The 19,062-nt window shown below is 33.3% G+C and overlaps 1 protein-coding gene and 1 long non-coding RNA gene across 2 annotated transcripts in view; one reads left to right on the top strand and one right to left on the bottom strand.

The window, feature by feature from the left end:
• LOC147031637 (limbic system-associated membrane protein-like) overlaps nucleotides 1-19,062 on the bottom strand; it is a 388,857-nt gene that overhangs the window by 80,471 nt on the left and 289,324 nt on the right. The gene's annotated exons all lie outside the window — the stretch shown is intronic.
• LOC147031641 (uncharacterized) lies at nucleotides 1,627-2,940 on the top strand. The gene is made up of 3 exons (XR_015053795.1): nucleotides 1,627-1,891; nucleotides 1,984-2,142; nucleotides 2,446-2,940. It is a non-coding gene; the product is annotated as an uncharacterized LOC147031641 (long non-coding RNA).

Genomic DNA, 19,062 nt, shown 5'->3' with positions numbered 1-19,062 from the left:
TATTTAAGTTTTCATCACAAGAAAAGGCAGCATAAACTGAAATTAGTGATTCTGCAATGAAATGTTCAAGATATAATTGGTTCAGCAATTAATCAGAATATACTTGATTTAACCAATTAGTTTTTCAGAAAGCTTTTCATATAATGCACTAAAAAGGTTCTCAGTTAAAGTGAAGGTTCAGTGCATTATTAGTGGGCTACAGGTTGGTGAAGATAACATCCAACAGTAGGAAACAGAGTGCAGTGATTAAATGTATAATGTCAGGTTTTAATTGCTGGGATCACCGAATGGTATGGACATTGCCGAAAATCATATTCGATTTAAATTTGTCCATTTGGTCATAATGTCCAGTTATCCTTCATGCTATTCACGTGTCAGCTACTCCAAAATCATAGCTCGTGAAGCAAAGAAATGAATGATGATCACAAGCATCCTGAAACCACTAATTTATGTAATCTACAATAATGGTTTGAACATGGGTGTGATGATTTTAATTGCTGAATATGCAGAGTAATCAAAGTGAGAGATAATGTTAATGGCTTCAGTAAACTGAATGTCAAGAGAAGAGTTTGATCCATTTATTGATTTTTTTCGATGCAAGATCGAGGCTCATGGAAGATCGTGGTGGCACAGGGTAAACAGGCAAAAAACTAACATTTGAACACAAGCTAACATTGGAATGAACGAACATTGGAACGAACTAACATGTGAACGTACTAACATTTGAATGAACTAACATTTGAACACAAACTAACATTGGAACACAAGCTAACATTGGAACTAACATTGGAACAAACTAACATTGGAACAAACTAAGTAGGGTGAATATACTGGTTCTAGCTCAATTTTCCCCATGTAAATGAATGGGGGATTTTCAGCGATTCCCTTTTTTTTCCCCTAAAAATAAACCCCCTTTTTATCCGTTTTTCCCTGCTGTGCAGGGGTTTGGCTTTTTGTGAGGCAATGTTTTATGGTCGGATGCCCTTCCTGGACGCCTCTTACAACACAGGGATATGGTACACCTATTCTAACCGGGGCATACACCGGGACCAGTATACTGGTACTCATTTCGCCGACTTCGGAAGGATGACAGGCTGAGTCAACCCCCTGGTGTTAATTCAGCAGCTGAGCGGGATTCGAACTCGGGACACTGGGATCCCAAGCCGCCACCCTAACCACTAAGCCAACACCAGGCTTTGTATATATATAACCAGGCTATCCCAAGGTATATTTATTTGTCTCCCCTTTAACCTGGAGGTTGATCAGCTCACTCATTGAACCTATAAAGATTTGTTCATTCTCAAATTCCTTCAATAGTTTAATTTTCTTTGCACAATAATCCCCATCTAAAATATTGACAAACAAAACATTTGAATCTTTATATTTTTTAAGATACCCCTTTTGTGCCATTACGAAATGATAAACTTCTCTTAATGATCTCATCTGACCACCGCCCGAGTTGCAAATCATTTTTGTGTATAAACCACGCCATAAAAAAGTTTTGTTTCAAATGTTTTCAGTTCATGCCGTGAAAATGAGGAAGTGTTTTTTGACACGGTCGTGCTGTGTGGTTTTAGACAGTCATGCTGTGAAAAAATAGGAACTATTCTGTGAGACAAAGTCTCGTGTTTATATTTTATCTCAGAACACGAACTGAAAACATTTGAATCAAAACCATTTTAAGTATGTTTTGTAAATGATTCATACAATCGCCCAGTTATTTTCCAAGCTGTCATTTCCTGTGGCCGCACCCAATGCTTAGGGAATTTCCTCGTCGTTGCCTTATAAGTGATTCACCAGACAAAGTTTCTGCCAGACGGGATTTTCATTTTTACAACTGAGACATGGACGATCTTTCTTCCGATGAAGACAAAAGCTTACTACAGAGTTGGTAAGTTTGTGTATGGTTTTCTCTTTGAACGATGAAGCAAATGATTATTAATTAAATCATGATAATTCTGATATATATTTTTTCCCTGACAGGGCATGGGAAGAAATTGAGTTTACGTATCACGACGTGGTTCATGAAATTAATACTCTTATTGAAGAGATCAATGATTTTAGAAGAGAATTGAAAGACATTTTCAATGAGTGGCATGAAGTCTTATCACGTCCTCTGATCTCGAAGGAATTAAACCAATGGTGAGACACGTGTGTGTGTCTGTCTTTCTACCTACCTCTCTCTGCTCTTATTGAAGAGATCAATGATTTATAATGACTGGTCTCTGATCTCGAATGAATTAAACCAATGGTGAGACACGTGTCTCTATGTGTGTATATGTGTGTGTGTGTGTGTGTGTGTGTGTGTGTGTGTGTGTGTGTGTGTGTGTGTGTGTGTGTGTGTGTGTGTGTGTGTGTGTGTGTGTGTGTGTGTGTGTGTTTTGCTTTCCCTGTCTGTCTGTCTCTTCATCTATACCCTTGACTTATTATTATTTTTTTTTTCAGCACTATCACACAACATCAGCTGTTGAAGCAATCTTGTACAACACATGATTTTCTGGAGGTAAATGTTTCTGAATTATTATTAATATCACTCTCTCTTTAGAATGTCGTCTAATGTTGGTTGCATCATTAGTTTGGACGCGGTTTTGTCAGTACACTGGAATTAATTTTATTGACCTTGAAAGGATGACAGGCTCCTGGTGTGTTAATTCAGTGGTCAACGAGGCTTACTCATATTACCATGTAATTATTATCCACTTTTTGTTTCAAAACAGAATATGGTGTCTGAGTTTCGAAATCACAAGACATCTGGAGAAGATTGCTGGGAAAGATTATACATTCTCGCAAATGAATATTTAATATTTTCAATATTAATAAATTATATTTGTTTTGTATACAATTACTTGATTCTGAATTACAAGAAGAGGATCAAAACATGAAGGGAGGGTAGGTGCGCCCCCCCAATGACCCATCACCCCCTCATCCCATCCCTCCCCTCCCCATGTGTGCGTGTGGGGAAGGGTGGGGGGGTGAGATGAGGGAGGTGGTGGGTCAAAGGTGGGGGGCGCACAGGGGGGATGAGGGGGGTGGGGCTTGTGTGGGAGGGGCTTGTGTGGGCGGGGCTTGTGTGGGCGGGGTGTGTGTGGGTGGGGCTTGTGTGGGTGGGGCTTGTGTGGGAGGGGTTTATGTGGGTGGAGCTTGTGTGGGCGGGGCTTTGGTGGGGCTTGTGTGGGCGGGGTGTGTGTGGGCGGGGTTTATGTGGGTGGAGCTTGTGTGGGAGGGGTTTATGTGGACAGGCTTTATGTGTGTGGAGTTTTTGTGTGGAGCTTGTGTAGACAGGGCTTATGTGGGAGGGGTTTATGTGGGCAGGGTTTATGTGGGCAGGGGTTTATGTGGGTGGAGCTTATGTGGGAGGGGTGAATGTGGATGAGGTTTGTGTGGATCAATGGATGGGTGGAGAGATGGGTGGATGGGTGGATGAGTGGAGCTTGTGTGGATGGGTGGATAATTTTTAATTAAATAAACATGTTGTGTGTGGGGGAACTAATTAACTAATCACTAATTATGTGAATATGGGTGGAGCTTGTGTGTGTGGAGCTTGTGTGGAGCTTGTGTGGAGTTTTTGTGTGGAGCTTGTGTGGGGTTTGTGTGTGGTGGGGTTTGTGTGGGGTTTGTGTGGGGTTTGTGTGGGTGGGGCTTGTGTGGGTGGAGTCAAAAAGGGGCGGAGTCAAAAAATTTCAATTTATTGGAGCTTGTGAGCGGTTTGTGTGTGGTGGGGTTTGTGTGGGGTTTGTGTGGGCGGGGCTTGTGTGGGTGGAGTCAAAAAGGGGCGGAGTCAAAAAATTTCAATTTATTGGAGCTTGTGAGGGGTTTGTGTGTGGTGGGGTTTGTGTGGGGTTTGTGTGGGCGGGGCTTGTGTGGGCGGGGTTTGTGTGGGTGGAGTTAAAAAGGGGCGGAGTCAAAAAATTTCAATTTATCTTTGTCTTTTGTAATTCCTGTGAATAAAATGAACCTAAGATCTCTTCCCCTTCCAAATCATATATTTTATAAGTCCAAGGAACCGTATCTATTACATCAACAATTTTAAAAAGCTCGTTGGTCCATCTTTTCGTATAACCTTTTTCAAAATGAGATTTCCACCGATATATTCTTACGATATCACCAACTTTGAACTTAGGTTTTCTGACATTAATCTCTTTTTCATATTTTAATTTTGTAAATGTTTCTGATGGTTTCATATTTGTTGCCATGTGAATCGTGTCATTATACTTATCCACAATATCCTGAATAAAAGATGACCATTGTTGTGAACCGAGTTGTGTGAATTTTTTATATAGTCTCTCTTTTAAGGTACGATTAAAACGTTCAACAACAACTGCCTTCCCTTCATTAAAGGTACTGTATAATGTAATACTGTTATTTTTTAGAAAATTCATAAATGTCTTGTTATAAAACTCTCTACCCTCATCAGTCCACAATTTTTTAGGTTTTCTCTTACTTTTATTAAATATCTGTTGAAAAGCTAACATAAGAGTATTACCTGTTTTGTTTTTTAAAGGGACAACCCACACATATCTACTCCTCAAATCAATAACGGTTAAAGCATACTTGTACCCCTTATCATTATTGAGTTCAATCAAATCTGCAGACCAGATATAATCTACTTCCTTGGAATAAACTTTCCTTCTCTGAAACTTTGTGAATATTGGTTTATGTAATTCATCAGCTAATTGCTCTTCAGTCTTAATGGCATCATTAGAGCTTACAAGTTTTTTGAATTTCCAAGTCCAAGTTTCAATTTAGCACTGATCATCTTCTTCACAATGAACCGATCAACTTTTTCTCTCAAGGTTGGATTTTGTATCAGAGACAAATTATACAACATTTCTCTATCGGCTTCATGCTTTTCTTCCAACGTTGTGGTATTCCCATAATCAATATCGTGTCTCATGCACACTTCATCAACTCTATTGATAGGCTGACTCCAGGATTTAGGATTGTCTGCCTCATCTAATCTTTTATCCAAGTTTGTACTTTGACCACAGAAAGAATACCCTGGAAGATGTAATTCCCCTGGTATTCCAGTAGTTGTAAATTTACTTCCTGATAAAAACTTTTGTATATCTCCTCCGAGTTTGTGTTTGGAGATAAATTGATTTTTTTTTGAACCACACACCGAACATATACCTTTTTGTATAACCCTGTTATTTTTACTTTTAATATATGAAATATTTTTAGTATTAGTTTTCTTTTTACATTTGAGACAATAACTCATTTATTTATGTGAAAAATTCCTGCAGAGTGCAAAAACCTTTTTAGTTTCCAACATGCACATTTGGATCTTAATTTTTAAAACATAAAGAATCCTTAGAAATGCCTTCACTCTCTCCTCCATTTATTTAAGAAAAAACTTGAATTAAAATGAATAGCTTGACGATGTCAATAGTCTTGAAGAAAACATTGCAAATAGACTTGTCAATTCTTTGTTTTCCTCCTCGGTGGGTTGAGTTATTTTCTGTAATACCACCAATCTTTTTTGAATCTCACTGGTTTCCATATTTTGATATTTATTTTGTCTCGCTCTTTCCTCCCTCTCTCTCTTCTCTCTTTCCTCCCTCTCCTCCTTCTCTCTCTTCTCTCTTTCCTCCTTCTCTTTCTTCTCCCTCTCCTCCTTCTCTCTCTTCTCATTTTCCTCCTCTTCCCTCTCTTCTTCAACTCCTTCCTCATCCCTTACTATCCTTGAATCGCTTACACCCCATAGAATATTATACATATATTCATCAGGATTTCTTGTTATTCCTGTATCCAAAATATTTTTTTTTTACAACAGGAAACCAATAAAATTTCTTTTGAATTTCTAAAAGAGCCTTACCTTTTCTTAACTTTATAATTTTTTCATTATTTAACATTCTAATTAAATCTAAAGTTGTCGGTTTATCAACATCAGCATAATGCCAATCTTTTATTGAAAATACCTCATTCTTATGTTGCAGAACATATTTATTAAAATACCGAATACCCTTTTCTTGAAGGTATGCTTGAACACAGAAATGATAATTTTCTTGAAGCCTTCTTGCTGTCATTAATGTATTAGAAATATATGTTAGAATAATATTATGGCACGAAACACCTCCCCATCTTCCCATAGTTAAATCATTTTGTATTTCCTTACTTATTATATATAATCCTGTTTTTTCTGTTTTCATGAGATAAACAAGGGCAAAACCATTATTATATTTACCCTTATTAAATTCTTTTATTTGTTGTTTACTAATCGTAGCCCCACAAAACTCATTCTCGATACCAAGTGGATAATATTCTTCCTTACGAGACTGATTTAATTGTTCCAGGTCTTCGAGGTTAATTTTAAATGACCAATTATACCCTAAATCATTCATATCATACCCCCATTGTTCTATTCTCATGCAAATGATACGCCCTTCTTTATAAAAATTTATTTTAATTCGAACTGTGAATTCTGTATGACCTGGAGATAATATCAACACTTCTGTATCTTTGGAATACACAGCCGTTTTATTTAAGGATATATATTGTGATAAATCGCTTAATCTCACCAAGTCATTCGCGTCAGTCGGGCTTGGATAATTTTTTAATTTAAAAGCATTTTTCATGTTAATATTTTTGGTTATATTATATTTATGTCGTTCAGCCTGTGCCTTTGTGTAATAATTTGATAAATCAATATCCAGTTCTTGAGATACACCAAAGATAGAACCATCTTTACCAACATAAGTCATTTATATTAGATTAAAAATAATATCATAAATTTTTTTATTTTTGTTGAGTTGAAATTAAACATATAGACATAATTGACCACAACACTTGGAATTTAATTCTTGGACTTGAAATGTTTGATAAACACCATTCTGTAAGAATTTTATAACTTCAACAGGTGGTGGAAGGCCAAAACTATCAAAATAATATTTGTCTTGACTATTAAAAATACAAACCCAATGAGAACCATTCCCATTATTATCTTCTAAGTTCATAATAATATTCTTTGTATGTTTCGGCACATTTGTTAATTCATCTCTCATACAAATAACCACATTATGAATTTTTAATTTCTTACAATATTTGACAAGTTGTAAATTTGATGTTGTATTCTTTCCAAATTTTTCCAACCACTCATCAATGCTCATTTATTTATTAGAAAGATATATTATCCATTACCTCTTTTCGTTAATTTTACACCTGCTTGTGCAATAGAAGAAAGCATATCTCCAACTAACAATCTCGCTTTATCAGGCAGACCTTCAAGTTTTTCAGCAAAATCTACAATTACGCCACTTCCACTAATTTGTTTCTCCAACTCTTTGTTATGTCTTTCCAATTCTTTTTGAGCCTGGAGTTGAGCCTTCCTTTCGTTGGCAGTTTTCACCGCTGTTGAAATACCACCCGTCAATGCTCCAACCACACTTAAACCAGCAAATAAAGGAATTAGAAATGGGAGAAATCCTCCACTCGTCTCTCTTATTGAATATTTTTTCAACATTGGTTTTGTCATTTTAATTTTAAGTGAGCCAGTGTCATTCAAGATTTTAACCTGTTCTCTTGTGAGCAAAACATCAATTCTTACTGCTCCTTTTCTCTGAATTGTATTAACGTTAATCGTACAAGGCTTTTGATTTTGAACACAAGATGATAGTTTATGAAGATTGATTTGATTAACATATACCCCAGTTGGTACTTTGCCACTCATTTATTTAACAAAAAATTATGTGAGACTAATCATCACACCATTATCTGTATTAATCTGCAATTCTGTTTCTTCCAAAAGCAAACAATATGTATCAACTTCTTCACTCTCTCCTCTTTCAATGTATAGGGAAGTATCCACTCGATTAGACTTTATAGTTTCCTTTTGCGCGCTCAGGTCAAACGCATAGATTGTATACAAACTTTTAAATGCTGTCATATCCAAAATAGGTTCTTTATTTCCATTACTTTCACACACCTTTTGGTAAGACTTGTATGCTTCAGCAAAATCATTTTTTTCCCAATTAATTTCCAATCTATCTCGTGGATATAATGTTCCATCTAGAGAAACGCGAAGTTGTTTCACCTTAGCATTATCACTCAATGCATTATTCTTATCAGTCGCAGTATCACCATCTGGCTTTTTAAAAATCATCCACAGATATCGTGGCTTTCCTTCCAGAACACCCAAATTCCACGTGTAAGTAGTTTGATTGAGTTTAACGTGTTGACATCTTCTTTTGAGGTATGATACACTGAGTGGTTTCTTTGAGTTAAGTCTTCGATTCAACATCTCTTCTGTTTTAAGATTAGGAGTATATTCACTGATATACCAACTCATCTCCTCAATTACAAATTTATTCTGTTCACCAAAAGCACTAGCAACACCAAAAAGCAATCGATTTTCATTATCATTCCTTTGTAGTTGAAATCTAATTTTAAGACCATACAGAACTTTATCATGATCACAAAATCCAAATATACCATTAAGAGGAACCGCCACAGTAAAACTATTTTCTGCTTTTGTATCATCATTATACGCTCCTTTCCTTTGAATATATCCAGGGTCTGTGTTTGTTCCCGTTGACATATCAGGAATAAAACCTTCGACAGACCCCTTTCCCATTCTATCACTGAATGTATAGAGTGTAAATTTTATCATTTCAGATACAGCAGAGACATAATCAACCGCTTCAACTTCTTGTGTTCCAATATACAAACGCACACTATCAAACATTTTCCAGAAGAAATCATTTACAAGTGTAGCGTTTGTGTTATTCCCAGCTTTAGTGAATTTAAATTTACACAACAAGAAACTTTCGGAGAGATTCAAATAGGTTTGTTGATTATTTATTTCAAAACTTTTTGTACCATTCGTATTCCAGTCTGTTCCAGTTATTGCATTTACCTTGAAGTAATCTTCTTTTTTAGTGGAGTTTGAGATAATAATAGTATCATCCAAATCATAGATACTATCAATTGCTTCCATACTTGTATTTATTTAGGAAAAAAGATGTTAAAACTTTTGAAACCCTGATCCAAGTATTTGAATTATTTTCTGTCGTTCTTGGGGGACAACTGAGTTTTGCCTTTCTTAATTTCTTTTATTGCTTGTAATTTATGAGATTCCTTCTGAGCATCTTTTATACTCTTTACAGCACCTGCTACATTTCCCACAGCAGAAGCAGTTGAACCAATTAGATCTTTATGTTTAAGAATAGTTGAACCAATACCCATGAGAGTATCAATTATCCCATCTCCTCTAAATTGATGTCCAACACCCCTTTGTCTCTTAGGTTTATAGTATCCTCTACCAAGATACATACCTTCACCCTTGTAGTATGGGGAAAGGAACATCCCATCCCCTGTAATTATTTTATATTTTCCCAACTCGTGTTTCCTCACAATAACCATCGTATTTATTTATTGGAAAACTTCACGTCGGTGAATTCTGATAGATTTCACTTCTCCATTAAAAGAAATCACACGATTATCTTGGTCGGTTATCCTAAAATTTACTCTGTGTATGGTTTTTCCTGACACAGGGAGATAAACCAAATTTTTGGGTTCCATATTGAATTTATAACCAATTGGGGTTGAGTGTGCGCTGAATGAAAATATTGTATTTGTTTTTTTTTTCCATCATTATAAGCACCATCAATCAAATCACAGTGAATTAACACCGAATTTATTCCTGAGGATATTTGAATGACATTATCACTGTAAAACGTCCCATTAGTTTCAATCTTTTTTGAGGAGAAACCCAATAACTCTCTAAATGAATTATCAATTGTGAAATCAACCTTGTAGTTATTTTTAACTTTAATCGTTGATTTTGAAGTATGTTTTTGAATGTTTATAACAATATTTTTTGGTTCATCACCCTGTTCTTTCATAAGACGAGCAATTTCGGAAGATATTTGAGAAATCTCATATGCTCTGGGTGAGACTGTTATCGTTTTGTATCCACTTCCGGGATTATAACTAAACTTGTCATTTTTATCAGTTATATTAAATAAGGTATTATAAGTTTCCATGGACAATAAAGATGCCTCATATTCTTTTGTTGTGTCAAGTTGTAGTGGGTATGGGAATGAAGATGTGTGGTCGCTTGTTGTGAAATTGAAACTAAGGATTGTGCTTCTCATCTTATTTAATATGAGATAAAATGTCTTTATATTGAGATTTATTAATTATTTTCATGTTCATCAACTGGTCTAAAATGGCTGATGCTTCATTAAAACAATTGTTATTTCCAGCCTTCTTACTGCCTAACAACAACAACAGTCTATTAACTAATTGCGATGGGTCATTTGGAAGAAAACTAACACCTGAACCAAGGATACTTAAAGCCTGAATAATGTGTTTCTCCTTCTCATTCTTCCTACTTTTACCAGAAAGAATAACCTTATAATTTAGAGTGTTCAGCAGATCAATATATACTCTATCATCATTATTTTCCATATCCAATGGTTTATCAATATACTTTGATTCATCCCTCACAGTTGAACCTTGTCTTCCATCTTTTGTGAGAAGAAACATTAATCTCGGAGTTAGTTTAACAGGGGTTGAGCAGAACCCAAGAACCTTAATTCATCATTAAATATCAATACCTTTTCTTGAACAAGATGAAATATTGCTGGTTGTTCTGTTGGAATGAGTCCTGCTTTGGTTTTTGAATCCGCTGAATATTCATTGTTTTGAACAGCATTCACAATATAATCAGGGGGTTGATTAATCTCTTCCAGTTGTTGAAATAATTCTTCATCATGATATTCTAATTCTCCAATATGCTCTAATTCTTCCTCCGTCATTTGACTGAAATCTTTTAACATTTGAAGCTTTCTGGGAGTATATTCTACTGTGGGAACTGTGGAAACATCTTTCATTTTTTCTTGGGAAGTTTTTAAAAGTGGTTTAAAAAATTTCTCTTGTTTTCTTTCAAATGCTTCTTCACCCGTTAGTTTCTGTCTGCGTTTCTTCTTTATGTCTTCCTGTTGTTTTACAACTTTTGAAACCAACTCTTGATGTTCCTTAAATCTTCTTGCTCTTTCTTTTGCATCCATTTATTTATTGTAAAATATCATTTAATGAATTGTAAAGATCAACAGGGAAATTTTCCTTTTCTTCATCATTCAAGTAGATGTGTTCAAATAAATCCTTTTCTTTAAATATTTCATCAAATTCTTTATTAACATTAATGCGAGTTGTAATTTCTTCTTCACTAATACTTGCATCTCTGCTTTTCATACGTTTGCGTTGAGTTTCTTCATCAACATCAAAACCGAATGATAAAATCTTCACTCCACTCAGATGTTTAATAATTTGTCTCGTTCCTTCTGGATTAGTTTCTAATATCCCAACACCACCAGATTTTAGTTTCCTTAACTCACTCTTACAATGTGAATATTTTGTTGTACCAAGAGAAACCTCCTCAAACATTTGACCTTCATTCCTCAATCGCATATGTTCCTCCACTGAAATATAGTGATAATCTTCACCTTTTACTTCTCCAGGTCTTATTGCTCTAGTTGTTGTTGATAGAATGCGTATCACGGGGTGTTCTTTAAGTAAATTTACAATAGTCTCATTTGTACTACACAAGAACCTTGATTTATGAAAGTTTTTTTTCCAGAAGCAGATTTACCCACAAGATTTATAATAATAGTTGTCATTTATATATGTAATTGTTTGTAAAACAAAAAATATATCCCTTAATATCTCATCTTGTTTCACAACAATATATTTATATTTTTCAGTCGTGTGCTTCATGTAATCCTCAAATTTCTTTTTACTACATAATGTAGAACAATTATCTCTCCAAAAATTATTGATATCTATTGAATTTAACTTGAATAAAATAAAAGTATTAGCATTGTTTCTGATGGAACGACGAGGAAGTTGAAAGTACGATTGACTAAGATAAATACAATTACAAGAAGAATGTCTCCCTCTTGTGTAGTAGCTGTCCATTACCGTTTGGTTTCTCTCATTAACACAATCATCAAAGATAACGAGGTTCTTTTTTGATTTATCCAAATCTTGGGGAGACGGTATATCATCCGCATTATCACTAAGAATACAAGTTATAGGATTTGATTTCTTTTTACATCTCTGTGTATCACAAAATAGTTGAATTATATCTTCAATGTTATAATCATTTAGGTTTTTTTGGCGTTTAAATAAACCGATTATATCTTCTTTTTGAAGACCAGCATTAAAACCTTGTGAGAGTAGTTGATACTCTGGTTGAAAACTCGACTTTGTGAAAATTATTAAATTATCATAATCTAAAAAGTTGGGAGTGAGGAGCATTTTTAAAAGTAAGCAGGTTTTTCCACATCCACTTGAACCAACTATGAGACATCTTAATGAATTTGGGAGATTTTTATGGTTGTTAAATTTTATCTTATTTTCCCAAATAGGTAAAAAATCATTCATTTATATATTTGGAAAACAGGTTATTTAATTTATTATTGGCTTTTTCAGAAACTCTATATTTTATCCTAAGTTCAGGTTTAATTTCAAGATAATCCATTATTTTATTTATACAATATCTTGTGTTGATATTTCCCTGAAAATTACATCCATGAATAATATACAACAACAATCCTTTGAACATTTCTCTTATACGTTCAGTTTCTTCCCTTGTAAGGAAAGGTGTGTTATCACCCTCATACTTTACATTCATTTCTCTAATCAATCTTGTAAAGTAATTCATTTTTGGTGTAAATCTAAAAGAATTATTTTCCTTTTTATATTTTTTATTATCATTAATTAGAAGATAATCACAGAATATACATTGTTTATAGGCTTTTGACTCTGTGTTTAATCCCCGTCTTTCACACGCAGGACAATTCTCAAATTTGTCATATGGAGAATCAGGAAAGTCTGGCATATTTATAAAGTAAAACTTTACTTAAACTGAAATTCATCTATACTTTAAGTTGTATATTACCATCGATATCGATATACTTTTTTTCATTATCAGATTCAACGACAACATTTTTTATATTAAAGGTAATTTTAAAATGATCGTTAATTACTATTGAACGAAATGTCATTTCACCTGATGTATTAACATCCTTTATTTCATCAGGATTTACATCTTTAGGGTTGTTGAAAAAAATACAAATTTCTCCTTGCATATTACAGATGGTCTTATCTTTTCTTTCTAAAGCTTCATCTATAAGATTTTTGTTTTTTGATGCTTTTTCTTGTTTCATTGCTTTTTCTAGTTTTGAATATATTACTAGAAGGAGAGGAGAAACTTTTGTTAGAGATACTTTAATTGATGTTCTACCAGGTATACTAAAAGCCCTTCCACTGAAGGAAATTGAAGAACTCATATTATTTACCATAATAGTTTTTATCCAATAGTTGTTATATTTATCTTTGTTCAATTTTACATCCTTGACATATTTCTCAGTATCTTTAACAAATGAAGAGATTGATTGAAACTTGTCTTTTGTGTCTTGAAACATTGTATTTATTAAGTGAAAAAGTTGGAGGATAAAATGGTTTTAAGCACAGATTCACCTGTAAAATAAACGAAATTTTCATCAAGAAAATTTTAGTTTCAGCAAAGATTTATTATATAAATATGGTGAATACAACATACTGCGATGTTTGTAATCACGAATATAAACATTATAGAAAACACCTCCGAACCAACAAACACACATTTAATCTGTTTCATAAAATATCTCCTCTTGAGTTGGAAAGAAAACATTGTGATATCTGTTCAAAGGATGTTTTGAAGAGTAGTTATAATAAACATCTTCAATCACAAAAACACAAGAAAAATGAGTTTAAAGTAAAGGGAGACTATTATATTGAAAACACTGATGGGGCATTTAAAGGGCATATAAAAATAAGGATTTTTCAATTTGGAGAACCCGGTCCATCATCAATAGCTGAATCAATTGAAATAGTGAAACCCGATGTTGAAAAATTTATTAAAAAGACATTAAAAGAAATGAAAACTTTAAAGTTTTATATGGGAGTGAAAATGAATATGAAAAGACAAGATGAAGAACAAACTCCTTATATGAGAACAGATCTTCATTTTATAACATCATTTCAAGATTTTTTGAATGGTGGGGTTTATGAAGAACTATCAAGACAAGAGGAGGATGTTGATAATACAGTGGTAGGAAGTGGATTCAATCTTAAAAAAATCATCTTTTAGATATACACATTCTAAAATCAAACCCTCTTAAAGCTTCTTCTTATATTGAATTACCAAAAGAAATAAAACTAAAGAAGGCAGTTGTTAATATTAAGAACAATGATAATAAATGTTTTCTCTGGTCTGTTCTTGCTCACTTACATCCACCAAAATGTAATTCAGAAAGAGTAAAACAATATATGAAATATGAGAATACCTTGGACATTAAAGATTTTAAATTCCCAATGCCACTAACAGATATTCATAAATTTGAGAAAAAGAATAATCTTTCTATTAATGTATATGGATTAACGGATACAAACAAAGTTCAAATATTAAAAATTTCAAACAACTATAAAAATGAAGAAACACACATTGATCTTTTATATTTTAGTGTTGGAAAGAATTCACATTACACATACATCAATAATTTATCAAGATTAATCTCTTCTCAGGTATTCAGAACAGCAAACAAAATATATCCTTGTAAGCGATGTCTTAATTCATTTCATACAAAAGAACGATTAGAACAACATTCAAAATATTGTAGTAATCATAAATCAGCTGTAATTACAATGCCTAAACCTGGTGAAAAGATTTCTTTTGAAGATTATAATAAATCTATCATGCACCCATTTGTGATATACGCTGATTTTGAGTGTATCCTTAAAAAGATAAATACTGCTTCTCCTAATCCAAAAGAATCATATACAAATAAATATCAAAAACATATTCCTTGTGGTTTCTGTTATTATATCAAATCATCTGTTGGAGAAAAGTATAACAAACTTGAACATTATCGTGGAAAAAAAGCTTCACAAGAGTTTGTAAAACGATTAGAAAAGGATTGTATAAGACTCACTAAATTAATGAAAGAAACAAATGAACCGATGAAATTAACCAAAGAAGAAAAATTAGAATTTAGAAAGAACAATATCTGTCATATTTGTGAGGGGAAATTAAGGAGTCTAAAGTTAGGGATCATTGTCATCTTACTGGTAAATATAGAGGTCCCGCTCATTCCTGTTGTAATCTTAATTATAAATTACCTTCTTTTATTCCAGTCTTTCTTCACAACAGCGCCAACTATGATACACATCTATTTATAAATGAACTTTCAAAAACACCAGGGAATATTTCTGCCATAACAAACACAAGTCAAAAGTATATTTCATTTACAAAAATGATATTCACAAAACCTATAACACGTATTCGGTTTCTTGATTCTTACAAGTTTATGGGAACACCACTAGCCTTCCTCGCATCAAATCTAAGCTCCACGGACTCTTTTCCAAATCTTAATTCATTCTTTCCAAAAGAGGAAATTCTCACTAAAGAGGAAATTCAGATTAAAGAGAGAATTCAAAGTAAAGAGGAAACTCTAATTAATGAAGAAATTCTAACTGAAGATGAAATTCTAATTATAAAGAAAATTCGAACAATGAATGAAATTCTAACTAAAGAGGAAATTCTGATTAAAGATGAAATTCTGATTAAAGAAGGAATTCTTACGAGAGAGGAAATTCAAACAAGGAATGAAATTCAAAGTAAAGAGAAAATTCTTACAAGTAAGGGAATTTATCCTTATGATTATATGGATTCATTTATGAGATTTAAAGAAACACAACTTCCATCAAAAGAAAGTTTCTATAATAACCTTTATGAAGAAGAGATAAGTGATAAGGAATATAAACACGCACAAGAAATATGGAAATTATTTAAGATAAAGAACCTTGGAGAATATCATGATTTATATCTAAAAACAGATGTTTTATTGTTAGCTGATGTGTTTGAAGCTTTTAGATCACTCTGTCATAATAAAAATTGTTATGGATTAGACCCTGCCCACTATTTCACAGCTCCTGGTTTAGCTTGGAGTGCACTGTTGAAAATGACAAAACAAGATATAGATTTAATCAGTGATGTTGATATGCTTTTGATGATTGAGAAGTCCAAGAGAGGTGGAATATCACAAGTATGTTCAAAAAGATATGCTAAAGCAAATAATAAATATCTTCCAAATTATGATAGTGAAAAAGATAGTAATTATTTGATGTATTTTGATGCTAATAATTTGTATGGATGGGCAATGTCTCAATCTCTGCCTTATGGTAAATTAGAGTGGGTGGAAGAAAAGGATTATGAAAAGGCTTTGATGAATATTGTTATTTCTTCTCAAGAGGAATTGAATGACGAAGAAGAAGGTTATTATTTTGAAGTTGATTTTAAGTACCCGAGTGATCTTCATAATAAGCATAAAGATCTTCCTTTTGCATGTGAGAAAGAAACCCCAAAGAAAGAATGGTTAAGTGATTATCATAAAAGTTTTAATATTAAAGGTAAATCAACAGAAAAGTTATTAACAACATTCTATGATAAAGAGGGATATGTTTTGCATCAGAGAAGCTTAAAACAGTTTTTGAGAGAAGGATTGAGAGTAGCTAAAATTCATAGAGTTTTAAAATTTAAACAAAGTCCTTGGGTGAAAAAGTATATTCAATTCAATACAGATATGAGAGCAAATACAAAAGTAAAATTTGAAGGGGACTTTTATAAATTAATGAATAATGCTGTATTTGGAAAGACTATGGAAAATGTTAGAAACAGGCAAAACATTAGATTCGCAACATCTTGGAAAGAAGCTTCGAGATTGATAAATAAACCAAGTTTTGAGAGAGAAGAGGTTTTTTCAGAGAACTTTTCTGCAATTCATATGAAAAAGGAAAGTATTGTAATGGATAAACCAATTTATATTGGAACAGCAGTTCTTGATTTATCAAAGATATTGATGTATGATTATTTGTATAATGACTTAAAGAAAGAGTATGGTGAAAATGTTTCATTGTTGTATATGGACACTGATAGTTTTATCCTAGATATAAAAACTGATGATGTTTATGAAGATATGAAGAAAAATATTGGAGTATATGATACAAGTAATTTCAGCAAGAAGAGTGAGTTATTTTCCAAAAAGAATGAAAAGGTTATTGGTAAGTTTAAGGATGAGTTGGGTGGAAAAGTAATGAGTGAGTTTATTGGATTGAGAGCAAAGGCATATGCTTATAAGTATGGTGATCAGATTGATAAGAGGTTAAAGGGAATAAAGAAATATGTAATAAAGAAATCAATAACTTTTAGAAATTATTATAATTGTTTGATGAATAAGAAAGAAGAATATAGGAAAATGAATACAATAAGAAGTTATAATCATAACATATATAGTGAAGAAGTAAATAAAAAGACATTAGCAGCCTTTGATGATTAGAGATTTATTTTAGATGATGGAATAGATTGTGTTCCATATGGATATTGTATGATAGAGTGAATAGAATAGATTGTGTTTTAACGATGGGAAGATGGGTTAGGGTTTTTTAAGGGCTACCGCCACATTTTTTCGCAATATATAAATGGTTAAACCAAGTATTAATCAAACTAAAGAGTGGAGAAAATCTCAGTCTTGGTATATAAATGGAAAACATAATGAATGTGAAAAATATCAAATAAGTCTTATTGAAAAAATAACTAAAACAAAGGGAAATAAAACAAATAAGCGAATCAATTTAAAAACTAGTAAGTTAGAGGATATAAAGAAAAAAATGAATATCCTTGAATGGACTGAAAACTTTGATGGTTATCAATTGAACAATGAAAAAACAATTTACTATAATCTCAAAATGATATGTGGCTCAGGAGGTGGTCAAACAAGAGCATTAAGAGAAGTTTATCATTTCGTAATGGCACAAAAGGGGTATCTTAAAAAATATAAAGATTCAAATGTTTTGTTTGTCAATATTTTAGATGGGGATTATTGTGCAAAGAAAATTAAACTATTGAAGGAATTTGAGAATGAACAAATCTTTATAGGTTCAATGAGTGAGCTGATCAACCTCCAGGTTAAAGGGGAGTCAAATAAATATACCTTGGGATAGCCTGGTTATATATATATACAAAGCCTGGTGTTGGCTTAGTGTTTAGGGTGGCGGCTTGGGATCCCAGTGTCCCGAGTTCGAATCCCGCTCAGCTGCTGAATTAACACCAGGGGGTTGACTCAGCCTGTCATCCTTCCGAGGTCGGCGAAATGAGTACCAGTATACTGGTCCCGGTGTATGCCCCGGTTAGAATAGGTGTACCATATCCCTGTGTTGTAAGAGGCGTCCAGGAAGGGCATCCGACCATAAAACATTGCCTCACAAAAAGCCAAACCCCTGCACAGCAGGGAAAAACGGATAAAAAGGGGGTTTATTTTTAGGGAAAAAAAAAGGGAATCGCTGAAAATCCCCCATTCATTTACATGGGGAAAATTGAGCTAGAACCAGTATATTCACCCTACTAAACTAACATTGGAACACAAGCTAACATTGGAACAAACGAACATTTGAACACAAGCTAACATTTGAACACAAACTAACATTGGAACACAAGCGAACATTCAAACACAAACGAACATTGGAACACAAGCGAACATTGGAACGAACTAACATTTGAACACAAACTAATATTGCAACACAAGCTAACATTGGAACACAAGCTTACATTGAAACACAAACTAACATTGGAACACAAGCTAACATTGGAACAAACTAACATTTGAACACAAGCTAACATTGGAACAAACTAACATTGGAACAAACTAACATTTGAACACAAACTAACATTGGAACACAAGCGAACATTGGAACACAAGCGAACATTGGAACACAAGCTAACATTGGAACGAACTAACATTTGAACACAAGCTAACATTGGAACAAACTAACATTGAAACACAAACTAACATTTGAACACAAACTAACATTGGAACAAACCAAGATTTGAACACAAACTAACATTGGAACAAACTAACATTGGAACACAAACTAACATTGGAACACAAACGAACATTGGAACACAAGCAAACATTGGAACGAACTAACATTTGAACACAAACTAACATTGGAACACAAGCTATC

Source organism: Eptatretus burgeri, chromosome 2 (genome assembly GCF_056783735.1).
Source record: "Eptatretus burgeri isolate ZD-2024b chromosome 2, Ebu_testis_v1, whole genome shotgun sequence".
Classification (NCBI taxonomy): Eukaryota; Metazoa; Chordata; class Myxini; order Myxiniformes; family Myxinidae; genus Eptatretus; species Eptatretus burgeri.
This window is presented reverse-complemented; position numbering and strand designations above follow the sequence as displayed.